Below are 21,979 nucleotides of genomic sequence, written 5' to 3'. Positions count from 1 at the left end.
TTTACTATAAATTTCTCATATTAACCATTAAATAAAATCCAAGGGCTAGACTAGTACCGCAATACATCTTAGCTTTGCGGGTCTAGCCTATAACCGCCAAACATACTTTACTATAAATTTCTCATATTAAACATTAAATAAAATTCAAGGGTTAGACTAGTACCGCAATACATATTAGCTTTGGGGGTCTAGCCTATAACCGCCAAACATACTTTACTATAAATTTCTCATATTAACCACTAAATAAAATCCAAGGCCTAGACTAGTAGCGCAATACACCTTAGCTTTGCGGGTCTCGCCTCTTAACCGCCCGGCTACCGTGGCGCCTAGGTATACTTATAGCTCATAATTAGTTCTACAACTTAAAAATTAAAAAAAAAAAAAGAAAGAAAAAAGATAACGGGAAAATTTGATGAAGTGCATTTAGGGCGGCGAAGGGTAGTTGTGGTTTTCTCTAAGGTCCCATTTCAGTATAATTCAAGTACTTATTAACTAATTAAATAATATTAGGTCTTGGGCTTTACTTAGACCGAAGACTTTCTTAGAACCCCCACACTAGACTTAAAAGGACAGAACTAAACAGACGCTATCGACTACTTAAAAGACTCTTAGACGATAGATCTAAACTCTCTCTGGACAACAAAAGACTAATTTATACTTCTATTTTGAAACCCATCTGCGAGCGTATGGAATAGAGCTGTGGGGTTCAACTACACGCTCCAATCTACAAAGGATTCAATTTCTTCAATCTAACTTCGAACTAATTGTAAACTCTCCAACCTGGACTATACACATTGACCTTAACATTCCTTTTGTCACCCAAGTTGCTGAAACAAGATACAGAAAACTCCACTTTAACTTGCAATCTCATATAAATTCTCTAGCTCAAAATCTTTCTTCTAGAACTTTTCCTGACAATCCGGGCAAGACGCCTTAAAAGACAATGGCCTCATGATCTCCTCTCAAGTGAAGAGAGTGGACTAACAGTCTAATGTTTTGGAGTGTTACCACTGGGTAACTTCTCCACTCGTTACCTTATCATTTACTACTCTATTGTATCATTGTTACTTATAGCCCTAACACGCTGATTGTAGCATAAATAAACGCAAAAAAAAAAAAAATTCTTTTTGAGTATAAATAAGATATAAAAAAAATGTATGTCTCTTAAAAATCATATTTGATGACAAAGATTGAAGTAAGAAAAACTGAAGTAACGAGTAAAGTTCTAGGCTTTTAGGCAGAGTTAAGTTGGACGAAGGATATTGGGGCTATATACCCAAAAAACAGGCACAGACGCTCCCTTTACAGTCAAAAAGGGGCATAACTACACAGCAAAGGCATCAGTCTCCACTCACTATGGCAACCCTTTTAGGTGCATAACTTAACCAAGTGAAACTTAGTTCAGAACTTCTCCAGTTGAAACTTTGACTAAGTAATTTTACCTGCTAATATTATAAATTGTGACAAAATCGTATCTTTACTAGTTTTGGTTGAATTTTCAAGGGAAATTTCAATTTTACTGAAATCCTAGTTGAATTTTAGGGAAAGAGGAAAGGGACATGACCCTCAGGCTGTCGGTAGTGGTGGGAGTGCCCTAAAAGGAATTGTTGTATATATATATTAAGTCCTTTGTTGTTACGTATTGTTCCTGTCCACTGAGGTAGCGTTGCAATTTGGTTGTACCAAACTTTTATCTACAAAATAACTTCTCCCTCGAAATTTAGGATTAATAAATATTTAAGAAAATGCCCAAGCTTTAGTAGTTGCTGAAGTGTAAACACATTTTCTTTAAAGTTTCAGGCCATTTTTGTTTAATTTTTTTAAAATTTAAGGCGCTTCAACATCTGAGGACATTAGCGCCCAGAGGTTTTTTTTTTTTTTTTGATCGTGTACTCTCTAGTTACCGACAACAATGTTCATAACTGGGCACAGGTGAACTGTAAGAAAGTTTCTAGAAAGAGAGAAATTCTAAGAGTCTGCAGCTGGTGGGGATTCGAATCTGGGATTCTAGTATTCAAGAAAAAAAGTTTAATTACTTAAATTGCAGTAAGGGAGACAATCATGTGCGCGTGTTTACCTTAGATTTCTTCCACAAGATTTTCATCTTGCCTTTTTTCTCCTAAGTAAGAAAAACCCTGTGCTCTTTCCCTGTTCAAGCTACAGGAAGCTAGTTGCTAGGGGCACGCCTGGTACGTACGTACATTAAGTAAATTACTTTAAAAGGTTCTGTAGGCCGGGGGAGGTAGGTTGCCTTGCTCTTGGTCGCATGCGATGACTCCTTTTGCGGTGATCCTTCTAAACTTCTCCTATCCTTCACTGGTCGGCCTTTTTTTCGGGGGAGATTACCCTGTAACTGACTCACGGACCAGGGTAATAAAGCATTTTCCCAATCAGTGGACGGGAAAATAAGCCGTCCCCATTGGTCCAGGCAGTCTGACCCCTGCCCCCCGCAGCACCTTCTTCTGTACACGTTCGCTGCACCCATTGTTGTATCTGCTGTTCGGCTCTCTCCTCCAGCTCGTGGCTTTAAATTTAGTATCTTTATTTATTTATTTTAAATTAGTGCCTTTATTTGCGTACATCTTTTGAAAGCGATTTAAGTGCTTCTAAATTGCAGTCTTCACAGGAAATGCTTGTACTATAGAGTTCCGGTGTAGAATTACGTCTTGTGGCTTTTTTTTTTTATGGAACTCCCCCTAAACTGTGGTAGAATCTTACTCGTATTAGCACAAATTGCCATAAATTCTGCTTTGATGAATTGATTGCACAAACTTTTTGATTGATTAAAATAAAAAAAAACACAAATTTTGGAAAAAAAAGTCAACATTTAGAACAGTGGTTCCCAAAGTGGTCCCTACGAACCCCCAGGGGTCCCCGGTATCATTCAGGAGGTCCGTGGAAAATTAAAATTGATTTGGGGGTCCCTGAACAACGTCAGGGGGGTCCGCGCAAGGTTCAATATAAAATAATAAAACTGTGATCCATTTTTATTATTATGGAAATTAGAGACTAACAAGGTGACCAATTAAATTTAATTAAAACTAAAAGCGTTATATTTGTGTTCGTTTTGAAAAACGTTTTCCGTAAAAACAAAACTTGGGAAGTGGAGAACGTTCTCAGTTTCCAAATCTTTCGAAATTGCAAAGTAGAGATGAAGATTTGCTTGCTCACTGTCGAACTCTTAACGGCTCTTCATGCAGACCTGAACCAAAGATTACTCGTGGGGATTTGCGGTCGCTACTCACACACATTGAGCCGGATATAAATACACTCATAACATCTCATCACGTTCATCCAAATTATTAATTTTTTTTAATTTTACTTTAAACAAAATTTATAATTTCAATAAATACTTTATCAACAAAATGCTTTTTTAAATTTATAATTTTTAGACTATGCATTTATGTAGCTTTTTCACTTGGGGGTCCGTGGGCAAGTTTTGACCATAAAAAGGAGTCCATGGGCATGTTTTGACTACAAAAAGGGGTCGATGGGTCAAAAAAGTTTGGCAACCACTGATTTAGAATATTAAAGCCAGTCTTGGCTTATGGCATCGAACTGTTTGGGGTTTGTTACGCTCAACTTCCGCTACCCCGGCGTAGCTTCAGTGGAGACGGGGTGGGCCGAGGTGTAGGCATCAGAGATAAATAAATAAAAGAAAATAAAATAAAGTGTATAACAATTGGAAATATATATATACGTATACCTGCGTTATATTTGGGCGCCACGCCGTTTTAACATGAACTTCCGTAGTAAACGGCGAAACCTACGGGGGAAGGGGGAGCAGGAAGAAAATCAAAGAAAAGGCAAGTAGGAGTTTATAATGCGTATATTAAAAACTATTAAGCACACGAAACAGAAATAACAGCAAATGCAACCTAGTTTACTTGTTCAAGTTTGAACGTTACGCTAATTACCTTAATTACGGAAGCTTCCTTACACAGAAAAAAAAACTAGAACTTATATAAAAGCTGAATGTTAACACAAAAATACTAGAAATACTTTTCAAAATGAAAACCTTAATACCACAAAGACAAATTAATTACATGCAACAAAAGAAAGAATCAAAATAATAAAACTAGTAACTACTAAAAGAAAAGGTAAAGTTCTTTGATTGTCCAAACAGAGCCTGTCAGCAGACGCTTCTCCGGGAAACAGTTTGAATCAAAACGGGACTTACCCCAGGCCTGGTTGTTGTTCTTTTTCAGTTAGTAATTCATAGAGTGATATTTACGGAGGTGACCGCTGTCTTCTTTCTTCGGGATCCCCACGATGCTGTTCCAGAGCTTTTTCCAGCACAGTCCTCCTCGCACTTTCTTCTTCCCTTTTCACCCTTTTTATTTTGTAGCGTACAATCCCTGCTCAGGGGTATATTACCACGGCACTACTACTACCACTGGTAACTCACCCGCTACACAATTTTTCCTAATTTCCTAATAAGGAAAAATTAGGAATACTAATCCGGCCTAGCCGTAGAGAACAGGAAAATCCGGTCCTTCACACCGCACGCTAGCTCTCACACTCTCACACTGTCCCTCACTCCTCTCAACTATGCGCCGCTCTGCTTTTTTTTCCCTTCGTCAGCAGTCCGAAGTACACCTTCACTCTATTCTATTGTTTTCTGCATAAAAAACTACGTTTTGCTAATGCTAGGCTTGCATTTGCTTTATAGATTAAATTATTTAAAATTAAAATTATAACTAAATTTTGTTACCCGAATTTTAGTCGGTAACAGGTTCAACCAAACGCTCAAATCTCTCCAAAGGATCCAGGGCCTTGCAGTCTAAAATTCTTCGCCCTATAGTTGGACGCTCCTTTCTACTCGTCACCAATCAAACCATGGCACACAGACTTGAACATTCCTTTCGTGCAACACAAGTTGCTGAAAACACGTTACAGGAAATTCCATCTTAACCTTCAATCTCATCACAATCCACTGGTACAACATCTATCTTCAAGAACATTTCCAGACAACACTTCTAGGACGGTCTTAAAAGACAGTGGCCTCGCGATCTTCTCTCTGATGAAGAGAGTCAGTAGAATTTAGAATGTTTTTTGGAATGTTACCGTTGGGTAACTTCTCCACTCTGTTATGTGTGAATGTTGCTTATTGTTATCATTGTTGCTTATAACGCAAAATGCGTTTATTGTACTAAATAAATGATTAAAAAAAAAAAAAAGTTAACATTTAGAAGCTGAAACGATAGAAATAAGTTGTACAGAATATCAACGTACATCTCTATTTTAACCACTATTTGTCACTGCCACAGTAATCTTTGTTCAAAAATAAATTAGACTAGAGCTCTTTTCTTACAGCCACTTAGTGTGAACACTGTAAACAAATAAAACATGATTAGTTTAAAACAATGTTTTTAGATTATTTTTAGAAATAAACCGGGCTTAAAAATACTTTTAAAAGCTGTTTTTAAAAACTAAAATTAACCGGCCCTAATGATCACTGCCATTTTAAAGGGAAAGAGCATAGAAATAAACCTTAAATTTATTTTTAATTATAAATTATTCACCCATCTAACCCTTAATTATGAAAATGATAATAAGCGTCTAATTTACATCTTATTTTTAATTACAGCTGCCGGAGTGGGTGCTGAAGAGACGTCAAGTTAGAGCTGTAAAAAAGGTAGGACTTTAAAACATTTTTAAGGTCTCCCTATTTTATTATTTTTGCGACTTTTAATTTGCATAGCTATCAAAGTGTGTAAAGTATGTCTTTTTTTTTTTTGAAGTGATGGTTTATAACGTCATATAATGACGTCATAACCCGAAAAAAGAGTCAGCTGTGAACATATTCGCACGTCTTTCCCCTGTTTTGAAATTGTTTGTCCATCTTCCGCCCCTTAAATCACAAAATGCTGCCATTTTTAACAGATCCTCTACTTATGTCTTCCAACATTGAAGAAGAACATCTTGGCTATGTTAAAGAAACAAGCCCTTGTCTACCTTATACGAGGGGGTACCCAAAAATAACCGCAATTGCGTTGCTGCGCATGGAGCTTATGTAGTACGCATTTCTGCCGCTAGACGTGTATAGCGCAATTCCTTGCCAGTTCAGTCCTGCCTGGCTTGTTCTGTTCATCTGCAGTGATTGTTTTTACCAGCGCTGTTTTGTTCTTTTTTCGTTTTTTATGATGGCAAGTTTAAGTGAACAACGTGCAGCTCTGAAATTTTGTTTTCTACTCGGCAAAAATGCTGCTGAAAGTGTTTTAATGTTGAAAACAGCTTACAAAGATGACGCTATGGGAAAAACTCCAAGTATACGAGTGGTTTACTCGGTTTAAAAATGTCGTCAAGTCAAGTCAAACATCAAAACAATGCTGATTTGCTTTTTTGATGCCAAAGGCGTAGTCCATTCAGAGTTTGTCCCCCCAGGTCAGACCGTCAATCAAACCTTGTATTTGGAAGTTTTGAAAAGATTGCGCAATAGTGTTCGCCAAAAAAGACCCGATTTGTGGCAAACAGGAGACTGGTTCTTCCACCACGACAATGCACCTGCACACACAGCCATCTCTGTTACACAGTTTTTGGCTAAAAATGGCATGGTTCCGCTGCCCCACGCACCTTACTCGCCTGACCTGGCTCCGTGCGACTTTTTCTTATTTCCACGCATGAAAAAGGGCATGAAAGGTCACCGATTTGACAACATTGAAGAGGTCAAGAAAAAAACGAAGAAGGAGCTGTCAGCCATTTCTAAAGATGACTACAAAAAATGTTTCGAACAGTGGAAGCACCGGTGGAACAAATGTATTAGTTGTAATGGAGAGTATTTTGAAGGGGATAAGGTTGTTCTGTAAAAAATATGTAAATAAATAGCTTTTAAAAAATAATTCCGGTTTTTTTTGGGTACCCCCTCGTACAGTACATCAAAACTAACCGTGATATTCACCCACTTCTGCACTAAAGTTTGGTACTTTTAGGGTTCTACTTAAGGCTGGAAACATAGTGGAGCTACGAGCAAAGTGGCGATGATAGCGAAGAGTAAAGCGGTGAAAACAAACGCAAGTTAACCGTGGGGAGCAAAGCGAAGATAGAGCGACGCTACCAAGAGAGAGAGTAGAGCAACGTGTTGTGACATGTTTGATTTCTTCGCTTTTATCGCGCTCAATTTTCAAAGGTTAAAATGGGATATTGCTGCATTCATTGGTGTAGTTTTTTTTAAAGAAACCACTGTGGGACCAAAAGGATCTTCTACATCACAACCGATTTGTGTTGGATAAGAAATGGGACAGGATAACATTGAAATTCGTTCTTTTCTTGATTAACATGCTTTCAACACTCGCTAGTATGTAATCAAATGTTGAAATAGACTTTCGAAAATACGCTTGAAACTTGCTAGGATGCTCCCGAAGTTGTTGGAGTACAAAGTGATGGAATTCACCAAAGTTCATGTCTAGTCCTGTTTTTATCAAGGAACACTGCAGCCTCCTGCTTCCTAAGCTGCTGTAAATACCAAACTTTTCAAGGAAGAATTTTCTTATAGAAATAATTCCTCCATCATGTCTCGTCGATAGGAGAAACGCGACTTAACTTGGTCACTGTGTGCATGCGACTTTTTGCTCGCTGCTCCACGCGCTCTCTGATTTGTATCAACAATCATCGCCGCTTTACTCGCTGCTCCACAATGTTTCCAGCCTTAGTCAGACGTCTTAATTTAGGGGAACCCTCACACACACACAAAAAAAACTGAAATGAACTTAGGAACTTAATGGACATTACAGACAGCACAGAATACTCCTTGGATTTAAATCCATCCTTAGATTAGATTAGACTAGGGCGGCCTCAAGGCCTACTACGCCATTGCGACCCCTTTGGGTCTATTCTGGCTCCCCTCTCTCCAAAGCTCACCCTCCAGACCTGTCCTTTTAATCAGACTCTTAATGCTGGAGAGTAAAGCTCCTCAGGCCTTGGTATTCACCTCCCCGAGAAGTAACATCCTTAGCCCAGACGAGCCCCTCACACTGATACAACACGTGCAGTGCAAATCCATCCTTACGTCACACAGGAAAACTCTTTACAAACCAATATGGGGGAGGGGGCTCCGCCAAATCAACCTATATGACGATGCTTTCAGTCCAAAGACCAATTTAACCCAATAATAATCTTTATAACAAAATTAGCATTCTGTAAATATCATTTTACTCAATCAAAATTTGAGTTTTCAGGGGGGTTTTCCCCTGTAACTTCTACTTAAAACACTTTTCCAAAAAAATAGGCTTTTTTTTTGAGTTTTTCTCTAAAATTAAAGTCTTAAAACTTAAGTCCCAAATTTGAAGACTCAAAGAGCCATTTAATCGAATAAGTTTTGTAGAGTTCGTAATATTCTAAATGTGTGGCAAAGGAAGTCACTAAAAAAAATAATAATTATTAATACTTCAAATTGATTTTAGGCCGGAAATAGCTGCTTTCTTGAGTGCGAAAAAGCGGAAGTAAAAGAAAAATGATTCTACCTTTTCAACATTAAGTATTGTAATGGTTCTTAAGTATATTAACCTCTGCTTAAGAGAAACCATATACCATATCGTCTGCTGATGACAATGAGCTGTGTGCGGATGACGTTATAACAATGACGATATTATGTGTGCGAGAGAGAAAGAGAATGTAAGAGGATTTTGAAGGTACCGTCCTGCCTGTATATATGTACGAGTATATCTCACTCTACTTATACCTTTTGTAAGAGTAATTTAAGACTTGATCTGGTTTCAAATGAAAACTGCTGGCACGGAAAAGCTATTTTCTTTTTTTTTAGTTTTCACCACCACGTTAACAAAGAGTTCACTCCTCCTCCTTACCCCCACCCAACACCATTTGGCGCCCAACAAATCATACTTGTGCATGACCAAGTTTTTTAACAATTACTATATTTCCACAGGGAGTATAGTAGCTAAATTCTACTGGGAAATAGTTATAATTTTCCATTTTCATTTATGCATGTTCAAAATATATTAAAGTGGAAATCTAGCGTGAAAAATTCACACTACTTTCTCTTTCTTAGAACAGTTTTTTTTCACTTTCTCTTAAATTTATTAAATTTCTCACATTCAGATTAGTTTATATAATCCACTCTTTTCCGGTGAAAGATTCCAAAAAAGAAAAGAAAAGAAAATCTGCACTTCCTCTTACTGGGTAAGTTTTCATCGGAAAAATCCGTTTTAAAGTCCACTAGAATCTAAAAGAAAATTGTTAGTTTCCACACAGGAAGCTTAGAGTTGAAATTTCGGTGAACATTTCCATGATGAACCTGACGGAATTACATCAACCCCAGATGTACCAATTTTGCAGGCTGTTTTCTTTTCACTTCTCATAATAATCCCGTGAGTCTACCCACGTTAAGTACTTAGGCCTTAACTTTGGGACAACAAATTGACTTTCAGGACAAAGTAAACGCAGGCAAACTGGACTAGTAAGACTATTTATTTTCCTTTACTCTCACGTGACTCCCAAGATGACTGTGACCAACAAACTCCTCCTTTACAACAAAGTGGTCTATGCCTGCTCCGCCTGGAGCCTGCGTTAGTAACATCAATAAACTCTAGGACAACTCAGAACAAATTCCACAGCCTTGCGACAGACTTTCCACGACGCACTAGAATTGACTCAATCCACGGAGACTACATCCATTATCCCTGTACCGTACACTCATATATCTAACATCGTCTCGTTTCTCGAACTCCTTTCCATCCTAGACTATCATCCTAACCCACTCTGCAGCGACGTAGCCTCCTACGATCTCCTTCTTGTCCCTAAAGGCACAAAAGAATCGAAACACCTACTTCTCCAACATTCTACACTAGCTGCAGGTTTTTCCTTCCTTTTTCCCTGCATTCTTATCCTTCAAATCTTAAGCTTTCCACACAGCATTGTTATGTAGGTTATAATGTATTGTGCATTGGCACTTCTCGTCTGTATTTTTTGTACAATCTTTATAATAAAGGTTTATTTATCTATCTATCTTTCACTTCTTAGAGGTTTTTTTTTGCCTTTTTTATGGCATTGGCTTTTGCCACACAGGCAGCATCGTCTAGGTGCTTATCACTAGAATATCACTCACTCTCCATTCTTACTTATAAATACATTCGCTTCACACATTCATCCCTCTACTATTTACATACAAACTTACAACTAATGGATGGATCAGTACTCTATATTCCTGCCATCCTTATAGCGTAACCAAAATTAAAATCACCGTAATCCTTCTCTAATCATTTTCTTCCATTCATTCTAATCGGCTATAACTTTTAAATACATTCATATTTCTTAGCTAGCTCTGCTACAGATTTAAGCACATAGATGTTGGTGGGAGAATATTATGTCTCCGTAGCGAAATGGTGCATCTAATTACCTGTATATGTCGTCAATTCTTGGAGGTTTCTATAACAATATCGATTTTCTTTAGGTTTATTCCGTTGCCCACACGTGGTTCTACTATTTTTCATTTAAATATTATTCCAGAAAAGTTGTATTAAGGGCATTTTTTTTTTCTGGAAAGGGATTGCAGATTAATGTCTAGTTTTATGAATATATAGTTTTCGTGACCGCAAATTGTTGAACTTAGGATGGAAGATTTGCGAGGAATCGGTCAAATAAAAAACAACTCGTCTTTTTGCCAACGTTTCGACAAATATATATTGTCCCCTTCAGGGCGTGGCTCTGCGGGTTGGTTGAGTTAAAGAAACTGTTTCTCTATCCTTCCATCCTAAGTCTAGTTTTGTATTTGAAAATACCAAATTTGAAGGAAACGTTTTAAGTTTAAGGACCTTAAGAATTTCATACCTGCTTTTCTGTTTTTTTTTTTTTTTATAACTTTTTCCACCACACACCGAAATTTTGAAGCTTTTCCAAAGAGAGCTTAAAGTGGCGCTTTCATTCGGGGCCATTCAGAGGAGAAAAACCACTTTTAACGTTGGCTATTTCGCAAGCCATGGGAGTTAACCTTTTTCCCAATATCCTGTACCTTTTGTAAGATTTATCTAAACCATCCTTCTTTTTCAATAAACTGTTCCTGCTCTTCCCCCTTTTTTTTTTGGCCTTTCTCTTGCCCACTCCCGACTTTTCGCCCCCATCTCTCAGTGTTACCAATCTAACGGCAATTGTCACTAAATACAAGTAATAAATAAAGTAACCTTTTATGTAGTGACTTCCTTCTTTTTTTTTCTTTTTAACAATAATCGCATTAATCGATTTAATTGAACATCGTTATCTGCTTTCTCTGTACGAAAAAACAGGTTACAGGAAGTCGATTATCGATTTTTTTTTTTAGTTCCTCTTATTCCAGAAAGTATTACGATCATGTTAATTTTGTTTTTGATGCCGAGCTTATTCAGCTGTAATATCCGTTTTGAGTCCTCTGAATTCTCTGAACTACTTCACTGCATTGATTATTTACTACTCTAAAATATTAGATTTTTGTTTTTTGTTTACAAATTTTTCAACTGTTATCTATGTACAACAAGCAAAATAGATGGAGAATAAGAACAACGCAAATACTCATGCACGTATATACGAGGTCTGTAAATTAAGTAATGAGACTGATTGTTTTATTCAAAAAGAATTACAATTCTATATTGTCACCTTCAAAATGACTTTCTTCTGAAGCCACACAGCGCTGGAGACGTTTCTTCCACTCCTCATAGCAGTGCTCGAACTCCGACACTGGAATAGCCTTCAGCTGGTCGGTTACAGCCGTTTGAATGTTTTTTGACTGTCCCAAAATGAGTTCCCTTGAGGTGATTTTTTTCAACTTCGGGAAGAGAAAAAAGTCACAAGGAGACTCAAGTCAGGCGAATAAGGAGGCTGTGAGGAGCCACAGGAATGTTTTTACTGGCCATGTACATCCATGTGCACCAAGAGGCGTGAGTGGAATCCAATGATGGATGGAAGCCGTTAGTTCCCTCAGGATTTGGCAACCATCCTAGTACATTGGCGTTCTGTGTTGAGATGGTCGCACAGGTCACTCACTGCCTCTTAAATAGATTTAAAGATGATATTTTCCTGTTCTTTTCTTTTATTTGGCGCATCGACTGCAGAGGTCATTAGCGCCTTTCTCATTATTTTGTGCTCCTCTCGCTGGGTCGGCTCGCGGAACCTTTTCTGGCTTCCACATTCAGCACCTTGCCAGGTTAGGGTGGAGCCTAGGTATGTTGGAGTATTTCCACTCATCCCCTCTTATCAGATTCCTTTTGATCTAAGTTTTCTTTGGGCACATTATCCCTTGAAAATTCCCGTAAGGATACTTCTGGAAGAGGGGATTGAGTAGGCTTTCTTTTAATGTTTCTTTTCCATTATAATATAATGTACGTTTCAGTGACTTTTTGTATTTCAAAATAGGATTAAAGTTTTTACTGGAATGCTAGAAAATACAATACTAATTACTGTCTGGATTTAATTTGGAACGGATTAAAAGATAATCATTAATGTGGATTCCAAGCTTTTTTAGTAGGAAATTAATTAGTTTTAAAATGGTTAAAATTTCAAGCGTCAGTCTGAACTAAACTAAGTTCTACGGCCAGTAAAGTATAGTTCATAGATTTGCAGTAGCTGCATCTTAGTCAACTGCTGAATTGGCCTTGTGAGACCCAGTTTTCAGCATTTATTAGTTAAGCTAGGCTCAACTGTGGAAAAAGCTAAACCAGCAAAACCCACAAACTACCTTCTAATTTTCTATCTTCAAGCTTACAAGTTTCTAGTTGCAACTTTAGAATAAGCTTTTTCCCCTCCATTAGCCTTTAATATGCTCTTTAGTTTGGTCTTTTATTACTTTGTTCCATTGGTCTTTTGTTTTTATTACCAATGTAAGCACCAATTAAATTCTTTCTTGTTTAGTTGAAATGGTTTGACAGTTTGTTAGTAATATTGCGTAAAGCGGTTTAATTGGAATGTTTCTATTGGACCACGCTCTAATTTTCATCACGCGCACGCGCACACAAGAACACGAGACCGACCGTGAAGAAGGTAAATATATTTACCGAAACGTCGGTGTTTAAAGAAAGAAATATTGTTCACAATATTTATTGACTGCAACTCAATGATTTCCCTTGGATAATCTAATAACAACGGTCGAAAACCAATACCATTATTTTAGTGTGGCTATTAAATAACGAGACTATTGCTATAAAACATTTTATTTTAAATTTATACATATTTTGGTTATTATCACCTTCAATATACACCACTCCCCTATCCCTACAACGCTCCATGCGAATTTACCATTGTTCGAAACAGTGCTGGAAGTCTTTTTCTGTGAGCTCCCCTGCATGACGCGTGCCGCTTTTTCTTTCACAGCTTCAACGGACTGAAATCGTGTTCCTTTTAATGCAGATTTGACTTTGGGGGAACAGATAAAAGTCACATGGGGCGGCCAGGTCAGGCGAATAAGGCGGATGGCCTAAAACTGGGATGCTAGGAAAACGTCTTGACCAGACAATGCAGTGTGAGCCGGCGCGTTGTCTTGATCGAGAACCTGCGTGACTTGTCCTTCCACAAATCGGGTCGTTTTTTTACTTACTCTTTCACGGAGTTGAGCAAGCACCTCACTGGTAGTAATGTTGATTAATTATAATCGATATTTTCATCCGTTTTTGGACGTGGAAGGGCGGTCAACATCTCCGTCGTCTTCTCTGCCATCTTGGAAAAACGCTTGAACCACTCAAAAGTTTCAGTAGCGGTTTCACCAAGTTTCATATGCAATTTCACGACAATTCGTTACTCTACTATATGTATAGTATCACGTTTTGCGGCAAAACGAAACTAACACCTCTTGAACACAAACGACGTTTCCGGTCAGGCAGATTTCTCTACCAACACGTGAGACGCTGCACAATCGAAAGAGAAGGCCTTACGCCTTCACAGCTATCGGTCGTTACGGATTTGGCGTAGCATAGTTCTTCTGTAGCAGCATCAGTCTCGTTATTTAATAGCCACACCTTGTATTTAATAATAAATTATAATAAAATTATGGCGTCACCATTCACGCGACAATTTCACTATTAAAAATTGCTATCATTGTAAATCGGTACCCATTACTGGAATGGCACGTTGTTTTTCTTTTTGTTTAATTACTGTTAATTTATTGGCGCATTCCCAGTCCGTTTACCCAAGGCTGTTCGACCAAAATGGATGCCCTCGGGTTGGAATTCCTTTCCAATCAAGTGTCCAATTGATAGAATTCCTCTAATTAAAAGGGACTGAAAAGGAATTTCCTCCCAGTTTTTTTATTGTCCGCTTCACTACCACTACTATCGTAGTACACCCTCTGAATTCATCCCGCCAATTTCCCATCATGCATTGTACAATAAACAGCTGACTAATAATTCATTATGTTTAACTTTCACACCCTTGTTTACTTCCGTCGAGAAAGTAAACAGCCTATGTATGTTTCATTTGTAAACAAAGTGCAAGCTGTTTACACAAAATTGTGCAGCTCTAAAATTGTGCTAAACTCATCTATAATAAGCGTATTCGAGTTTATTGTCGTAAAGTGAGTTTAGTGCTCGAAGTTATTTAAAGCGATTGATTTAAGTCAAAAATACACAAATGAGCTCATTTTATGATCACCGATTTATTTTTCCAATATTGGAAAATGATTTTTGGAGAAATCACTTGAGAATGAAAAGGATATATTTTGAACGTAAATATGGTATTTCCGGTTTTTTTTTTGATTGCCTTATTACAATTGGGTACATCCGTTTTCAAGATATATTGTGACGAAACCCCTAGAATACCCGTTTCATTCCAAAGTCTAGAACTTTAAAACAATGTCAAATGAAATGTACTTTTAAAATATGCACAACTTAATAAAGCTACTGAAAAGGCTGAAGTAAAAGAAAGCAAAGCAAAGACGGAAGAAGTCCTGAACTTGGGCGGAAGGAGCTGTACGTATAACTTTACAAAAGTCATATAAAAAACAGCTTTCATAAAAATATGAGAACAAAGGGCTAAAAAAGGGAGAGTTTCAGCGCGTGAGTGTGTGGGAGAGAACTTACAAGAAATTGTAAGAAAATACGCTGCAACGCAGTTGTAATATGGTTTTTCCAGTCGTATTGTATGTTTTCCTTCCCTTTGAGGTATTATTTTTTTTTTGAAGAATTTCTCCATTTTGAGTTTTTCCCTATATAACAAAATTTAAGAGAAAATACTACATACAATTCAGGCCATAACTCAACAAATCTTGTACCCTTATTTTTGAGTAATTGTAAACTTATTCTCATAATTTCGAACTTAGTTTGCATTTAGATGATCGCTTTAGAATTAATGACGTTGCTGGTGACCTTAAGAGAACAGTTAGCCCCCCCCATATTGAAGAATGACGTCACTAAAATTATTAATACTACGTAACCGTGTAAACAGTCCAAACAATTGTGCAAACAGTTGTTCTGTAGGGCAATATGTCTTTATAGTAATTTCTACAAAATGTCATTTCCGGCGGACGTATTATCTAATCCTGTGGAGACACTTAAGCGTAATATAAAATTTGAATTCCTTGCGATTTCTCCTTTTTTTAACTTGTAATGGAAACATAACTAGTGTCCCGGAAGTTGGAAATTTCAAAATTGGCAAAAAAAAGGTGGATGTGAATAGTTAGCTGTTAAGTGTTGAAGCTTGGTAGGGCCCAGAACAAGCTTCAGGGTATATAAGGACACCAGACCACCGCTCGGGACACTCAATCGCATCCAAGGCATTGCATTCACTCACTGAGGATTCTTTCTTACACTCTCTTCACGACCTTACTCTACTCGTCATTCATTTCAGCTAATTCTTTTAGAAATAGTTTATATCTAGAGTATATAAGGACGCCAGACCACCGCACGGGACACTCAATCACATCCAGCCATTGTATTCACTCCCTGAGGATTCATTCTTACACTCTCTTCACGAGCTTACTCTACTTGTCATTCTTAAGAAGAAGAGAAGTCTTAAATATATACAGTCTGCGCGATGACATTTCCTCATAATACGATGGTCGTTTGAAAAGTCCGTGCAAAGTCAGAGAGATAGCACCACTGGCGCGATCGAGGTTATGTTTAGTTAGTAGCATCTCTTGGAAGAACACACACCAAGTTTCAGCCAGATCGGTCTATTTCTTTGTGTTTGGCATTCGTTTGAATCGAGGAAGTCGAGTGATTTTCAAAAAATGGACGAAAAAGAATTTCGTGTGTTGATTAAACACTACTTTATGAAAGGCAAAACGCCTCAGGAGACTAAAGAGAAGCTTGATAAAGATTATGGTGACTCTGCACCTTCGATTAGAACAGTTTATAAGTGGTTTCAAAATTTTCGGAGTGGCCATATGGGCACAAGTGACGCTGAACGTTCTGGACGCCCTGTTCAGGTTACTACTCCAGAAATCATTGATAAAATCCATGATATGGTGATGGATGACAGAAGAGTGAAGGTGCGTGAGATTGCTAGTGCTGTGGGCATCTTGAATGAACGGGTACATAATATTTTGCATCAACATTTGGACATGACAAAGCTATCCGCAAGATGGGTGCCGCGATTGCTCACGCTTGACCAAAAACGAAATCGTGTGAAGTGTTGCAAGGACGGTTTGCAGCTGTTCCAGAAGAATCTGCAGGACTTTAAGCGTCGTTTCGTCACTGTGGATGAAACATGGATACATCTACTACACTCCTGAGACCAAAGAACAATCTAAACAATGGGTTACCAAGGGGGAATCTGCGCCAAAAAAAGGCGAAGACCGTTCCTTCGGCCGGAAAGATTATGGCGACTGTCTTTTGGGATTCGCAAGGAATAATCCTCATCGACTATCTGGAAAAGGGTAAAACTATTACAGGTGAATATTATTCATCGTTATTGGACCGTTTGAAAACCGAGCTGCAAGAAAAACGCTCACGATTGGCCCCTCAAAAAAGTCCTTTTCCATCACGACAACGCACCAGCTCACACCTCAGCAGTTGTGGTCGCAAAATTAATGGAAATAGGGTTCCAACTCGTTTCACATCCCCCCTATTCTCCAGACTTGGCTCCCTCGGACTACTATTTGTTCCCCAATATGAAGAAATGGCTGACGAGAAAAAGATTTTATTCAAACGAGGAGGTGATTGCAGAAATGAATGGCTATTTTTCAGACTTGGACAAATCCTATTATTCGGAAGGGATCAACAAACTAGAGCAGCGTTGGACGAAGTGTATAAGCCTAAAAGGAGACTATGTTGAAAAATAAAAAAGGTTTACCCCAAAAAATTAAGTAGTTTTTATTTTTGCACTGACTTTTCAAACGACCCTCGTATAAGGACGCCAGACCACCGCTCGGGACACTCAGTCACATCCAGACATTGCATTCACTCCCTGAGGATTCATTCTTACACTCTCTTCACGACCTTACTCTACTCGTCATTCTTAAGAAGAAGAGAAGTCTTAAATATATACAGTCTGCGCGATGACATTTCCTCATAATATATATTGTCAAGTAAATTTAGCAAAATAATTTTTAAATAAATAAATAATTTCTCCAAATACTGCATCTTAAATTGCTTAGTCTGTACAAGAAAAATTGAAGGAAAAAGAAGATAAAGAAATGAAAACACAATGGAAAAAAGGAAAATGTTAAAGTTGTATAATACTCATTTTCTAAAGTGAATATAATATAATAAACTGGGTTTTAATAGAAATGGAATGGCAACAAAGCAAAGAGAAAATAATTTTAAAGCAGAGTTAATTATTTTTATTATTACGAGTATTATTATCATCATTATTATTATTTAATTTGTTTCTATCAGATTTTTTATAACCATTTTTAGCGCTCTAAATAAAGTTCTTTTAGTAAAAAAACTCACAAATTTTCTACAAACTCACAAACGTTGGTAGTTTTATATTAAATTCTTATCAATTGAGAACGTCGTATCTAATCTATCCATTGTTTCTCTCGTTTAGAAGTACAATTAATCCCAGTATTCCGGGCTAAAAATGTTTCCTTTTGTAAAAGTTTTAATGTGTTTGCAATCAGGTGCAATTTACGTGAAAATCTTGTAAGAAATGAAAAAAAAAAAAAATATACGAGTATATATATATATTCAGTTAAGTGAATACTTCTGGTTTTGACCGGATGTTTTGACCAAAATATTATTGTGGCTTCCGGTGTTAGGGGGGGACCTAAGCTAAAGTATGAAATGAGGATTTCCTGGCAATTTTTTTTTTTTTTTGAGTAATGGTATACGTCTTGTATGCAGAGTGATCCATTTAAAACGCACCAATCTTTAATAACTTTTTAGGAAAGCAGAATTTCGGAAAAACCCACGAAGTAAACTATATGTTTTTTTTTTTTTTGGTCTAGTTTTCAAACTTTTCACTCCCGATGCTGTATCTTCATTTTTGGCAGAGTTACGGCCAAAAACCTGATTGAGGTTTCTTTAGGACCACTGGTTTTGACAATGATTATGAAAACTACATCGAAAATTGTGATAAAAGACGTTGACTCCGTTTCGATATCCATAATATTAGTCGAGATATTTAAGATCAAAGTTACAATTTTGAATATTGATTTTCCACCAGAAATACACGTTTTGGGAGGTCCTCTGACTGCGAAAAAATGTTATTTGTGACGCTTATATATTCATTCATAATACTTAATACATCATAATACTTTTTTTAATAAAAGGTAGTCATACGAGGGATTCGAACTGGGGATCTCCCACATACAAAGCCACGCTCTTGATCACTAGACCCTGGCAAGATATTTTTACCGTAATCATAGGTCAAGAAGTCTTGCATACTGGGTACATTAAAATGATGTGAGCATTGCTTTTATTTGATGATAAAACACAAATTTATCCTGATTCTCCCACGACCATTACATTACACTACATGTTTTAACATCTTAAATTATTATTATTTTTGCTCTTTGCGTCACAAATAACATTTTTTTCACTCAGAGGACCTCCCCCGAAACGTGTATTTCTGGTGGAAAATCAATATTGAAAACCGTTCACGAATAGATAAAATTGTAACTTTGATCTCAAATGTCTCGACTAATATTAGGGATAACGAAACGGGGACAACGTCATTTTTCACAATTTTTTATGTAGTTTTCATAATCATTGGTCAAAACCAGTGGTCTTTATGTGAAACCCCGACCAGGTTTTTGGCTGTAACTCCGCCAAAAATGAAGATACAGCATCGGGGGTGGAAAATTTAAAAACTAGACGGAAAAAGAAAACATATAGTTTACTTCGTGGGTTTTATTTTTAGAAATTCCGCTTTCCTAAAAAAGTTATTAGCGATTGGTGCATTTTAAATGGATCACCCTCCATACGGAAGAAAGACAATTTAGTAAAAACTTCCTTTCCGGACTTTGAGGACATAACGGCTTATTTCCGGTGAACACTTAAAACAGAACATCTGCACGATTACAGTACCTCCTCTTAGCAGAGTAAGAGGAAGTGAATTATATAAAAGAAAATGAAAATGGCTTAGTTTATATGTTTAAACATTTTAACAATGAACAGGACGTTTAATTAGCAAAATTCATTTGTAAATTTTGGAGAGGTTTTTTTGGGGGGGAACAACTGTGTGCCCGTCCGATCTATAATATGAGAATTTCCATGAATTTTCCTCTTTGTAGAGAGGGGATAGACAAAACTGGGTGACCGCAATTGCTGCTCTTGTTTTTGATACTCGATATGCAATCAACATCCGGCCCATTCTACAACGACGAAAAGCTCTCACTGACATACACACACACTCAAACGCACATTAAGCTCTCACCAGTAAATTTGGTTCTCTCATTAGTTTTTACCCAAAATTCCAGCATCCCGATCATTACCATTTGAAGTACACCCCCCACCACCGTAAAGGGTCCATACATGCGTAATTTAAGCTCATACTCTACGGCAGATAAGGACTTTAATTTTAAAACGAACTGTTGTCGATTGCAAACAAAAACCATCAGAGCAGGGTTTAATTTTCAATGAACTGTTTAAATTACAATTTCCCCTTGTTTTTTTCTTTAAACTAATGTTCTGTTTGTTTATGTTTTCATTAAATTTTGTTGTTTAAGTTCATTTTTGAAATAACATGCATTTAATTAACTAGGTAAATTGTATCCAATTAAAACTGTCCAATAGGGACAGAGATCGCTAAAAACTGCACGATAAAGCGTTACGTACCAAAAACGCCCAACTTTGACAATTTTTTTTTTTAATTCTTTTTCTATGAAAATTAAAATTTCCAAATTTTCTTTATAATATAGGGCACACCCTCCTTTAGAAGGGCTTCTTTTTTTTATGCAATTTAAATGCAGTTATTAATTAAAATTAATTGCTTATCCCCAATTCCGGAACTTCCCTTAAAATCTGGGTCAACACTCTTAACTCCACTCTGGAAACATAGTGGAGCGGCGAGCAAAGTGGCGATGATAGCGAAGAGCAAAGCGGCGAAATCAAGCACAAGTTAACCGTATGGGACCGCGCATAGTGGGGGGAGCAAAGCGAAGATAGAGCAACACTATCTATAGAGAGTAGAGCAAAGCGTTGTGACATGTTGGATTTCTTCGCTCTTATCGCGCTCAATTTTCAAGGTTAAGATGGGATATTGCTGCATTTATTGGTGTAGTTTTTTTTTTTAAAGAAACCTCTTGAGAGACCTAAAGGATCTTCTACATCACAACCGATTTGTGTTGGATAAGAAATGGGACAGGATTAATGGGGTTAACATTGAAATTCGTCCTATTCCATGCCTTCAACACTGGCTGGTATGTGATCAAATGTTGAAATAGACATTCGAAAATACGAATGAATCTTGCCAAGATGCTCCCCCCGAAGTTGTTTGGTACAAGTGATGGAATTCACCAAGTATATGTCTAGTCCTGTTTATATGATGAACACTGCAGCTCCTGCTACTAAGCTCCTCTAAATACCAAACTTTTCAAGGTAGAATTCTCGTATAGAAATAATTCCTCTATCATGTCTCGTCGAAAGGAAAAATCGCAACTAAACTCGGTCACTATATGCATGCGACTCTTTGCTGGCTCTTTGATTTGAAGCAATTATCATCGCCGCTTTGCTCGCCGCTCCACTATGTTTTCAGCCTTAGACTTCCTCTAAGGTCAGTTGCCCCCATGAAAAGTAAAGTAAATTTTACAGGAGTAAAGAACAGCAGGGCGGTGCCTTCATGTAGGTAGTTAAAATTTCCACTCACTCAATGGGACCTTAAATTGTACATTTTGCTGGTGTAAAAGAAAATTTGACAAAAATTAAAATATTTTCATTCTAGAAAAATACAAAAAACAAAATCCTTGCCTTAAGCGCAGCTTTTCAGTTAATTTTTTTTTTTCCTGTAAAAGGAAATATTCTATTTTCACACTAATCTGATAAAAAGAAATATATATGAAAATAAATTTTCCGCTTGGCGAGGAAAAAATAAAAGAAGAAAACCTAGAGTAAGCAGTTGTGTTTTAAGCACATAAGAAATTTTTTTCCCCCTAACGTCAGCTTAGTATGTGCGGGAAATGATAAGAAAAATGGCGGGGGCTCATGTTTACCGCGATAAATAAAAATAAAATAAAAAAAAAAGCGGGGCGCAGTGTGTTGGTGGATAAGTTGAAAAAAGAAAAATGCATACTTGTTTTTGGGCCTAGTTATCAATAAATTGAAGTGGCAATAGTTAGGGGGGTAGATAAGGGCTGTGTCCTAAACACCGTTGAGAGTTAGTGGTGTCACTCCATTGTAGATAGCGGGGAAACCCTCTTCTATTTCCGTTAATATGACAAACCACCCTGGGTTGCATATATATATTTTTCCCCCCTTGTATGAAACTGTACTTACAAAACGAAACCCAATAAATACGCAATTCCCTTGCAACCCCCCATTCTCTGCGCCCAAAATTGTGCACTAAAAACTATTAATTAATCAACGAAACTTAATGAACGTATTGGTGGCCTGTCAGATTAATGAGACGTCACTAGGGAGCAACACCATCGTATATCCGGACTTGCATATTACTACATCATTCT

The 21,979-nt window shown here is 37.3% G+C and overlaps 1 protein-coding gene across 13 annotated transcripts in view; it reads left to right on the top strand.

Annotated features, from left to right (window-relative positions):
- The window catches only part of LOC141447722 (uncharacterized), a 610,137-nt gene that overhangs the window by 78,270 nt on the left and 509,888 nt on the right, over window positions 1-21,979 (top strand). For all 13 annotated transcript variants that reach the window (XM_074115490.1, XM_074115484.1, XM_074115497.1 and 10 more), the window contains one exon: window positions 5,591-5,638. The gene's annotated coding sequence lies outside the window, so the exon portion shown is untranslated. The remainder of the gene's footprint in view (window positions 1-5,590; window positions 5,639-21,979) is intronic.

This window comes from Rhodnius prolixus, unplaced genomic scaffold (genome assembly GCF_049639745.1).
Source record: "Rhodnius prolixus isolate KJV_2025 unplaced genomic scaffold, Rpr scaffold_13, whole genome shotgun sequence".
NCBI lineage: Eukaryota > Metazoa > Arthropoda > Insecta > Hemiptera > Reduviidae > Rhodnius > Rhodnius prolixus.
The sequence above is the reverse complement of the archived record's forward strand: the minus strand, read 5'-3'. Positions and strand labels throughout refer to the sequence as shown.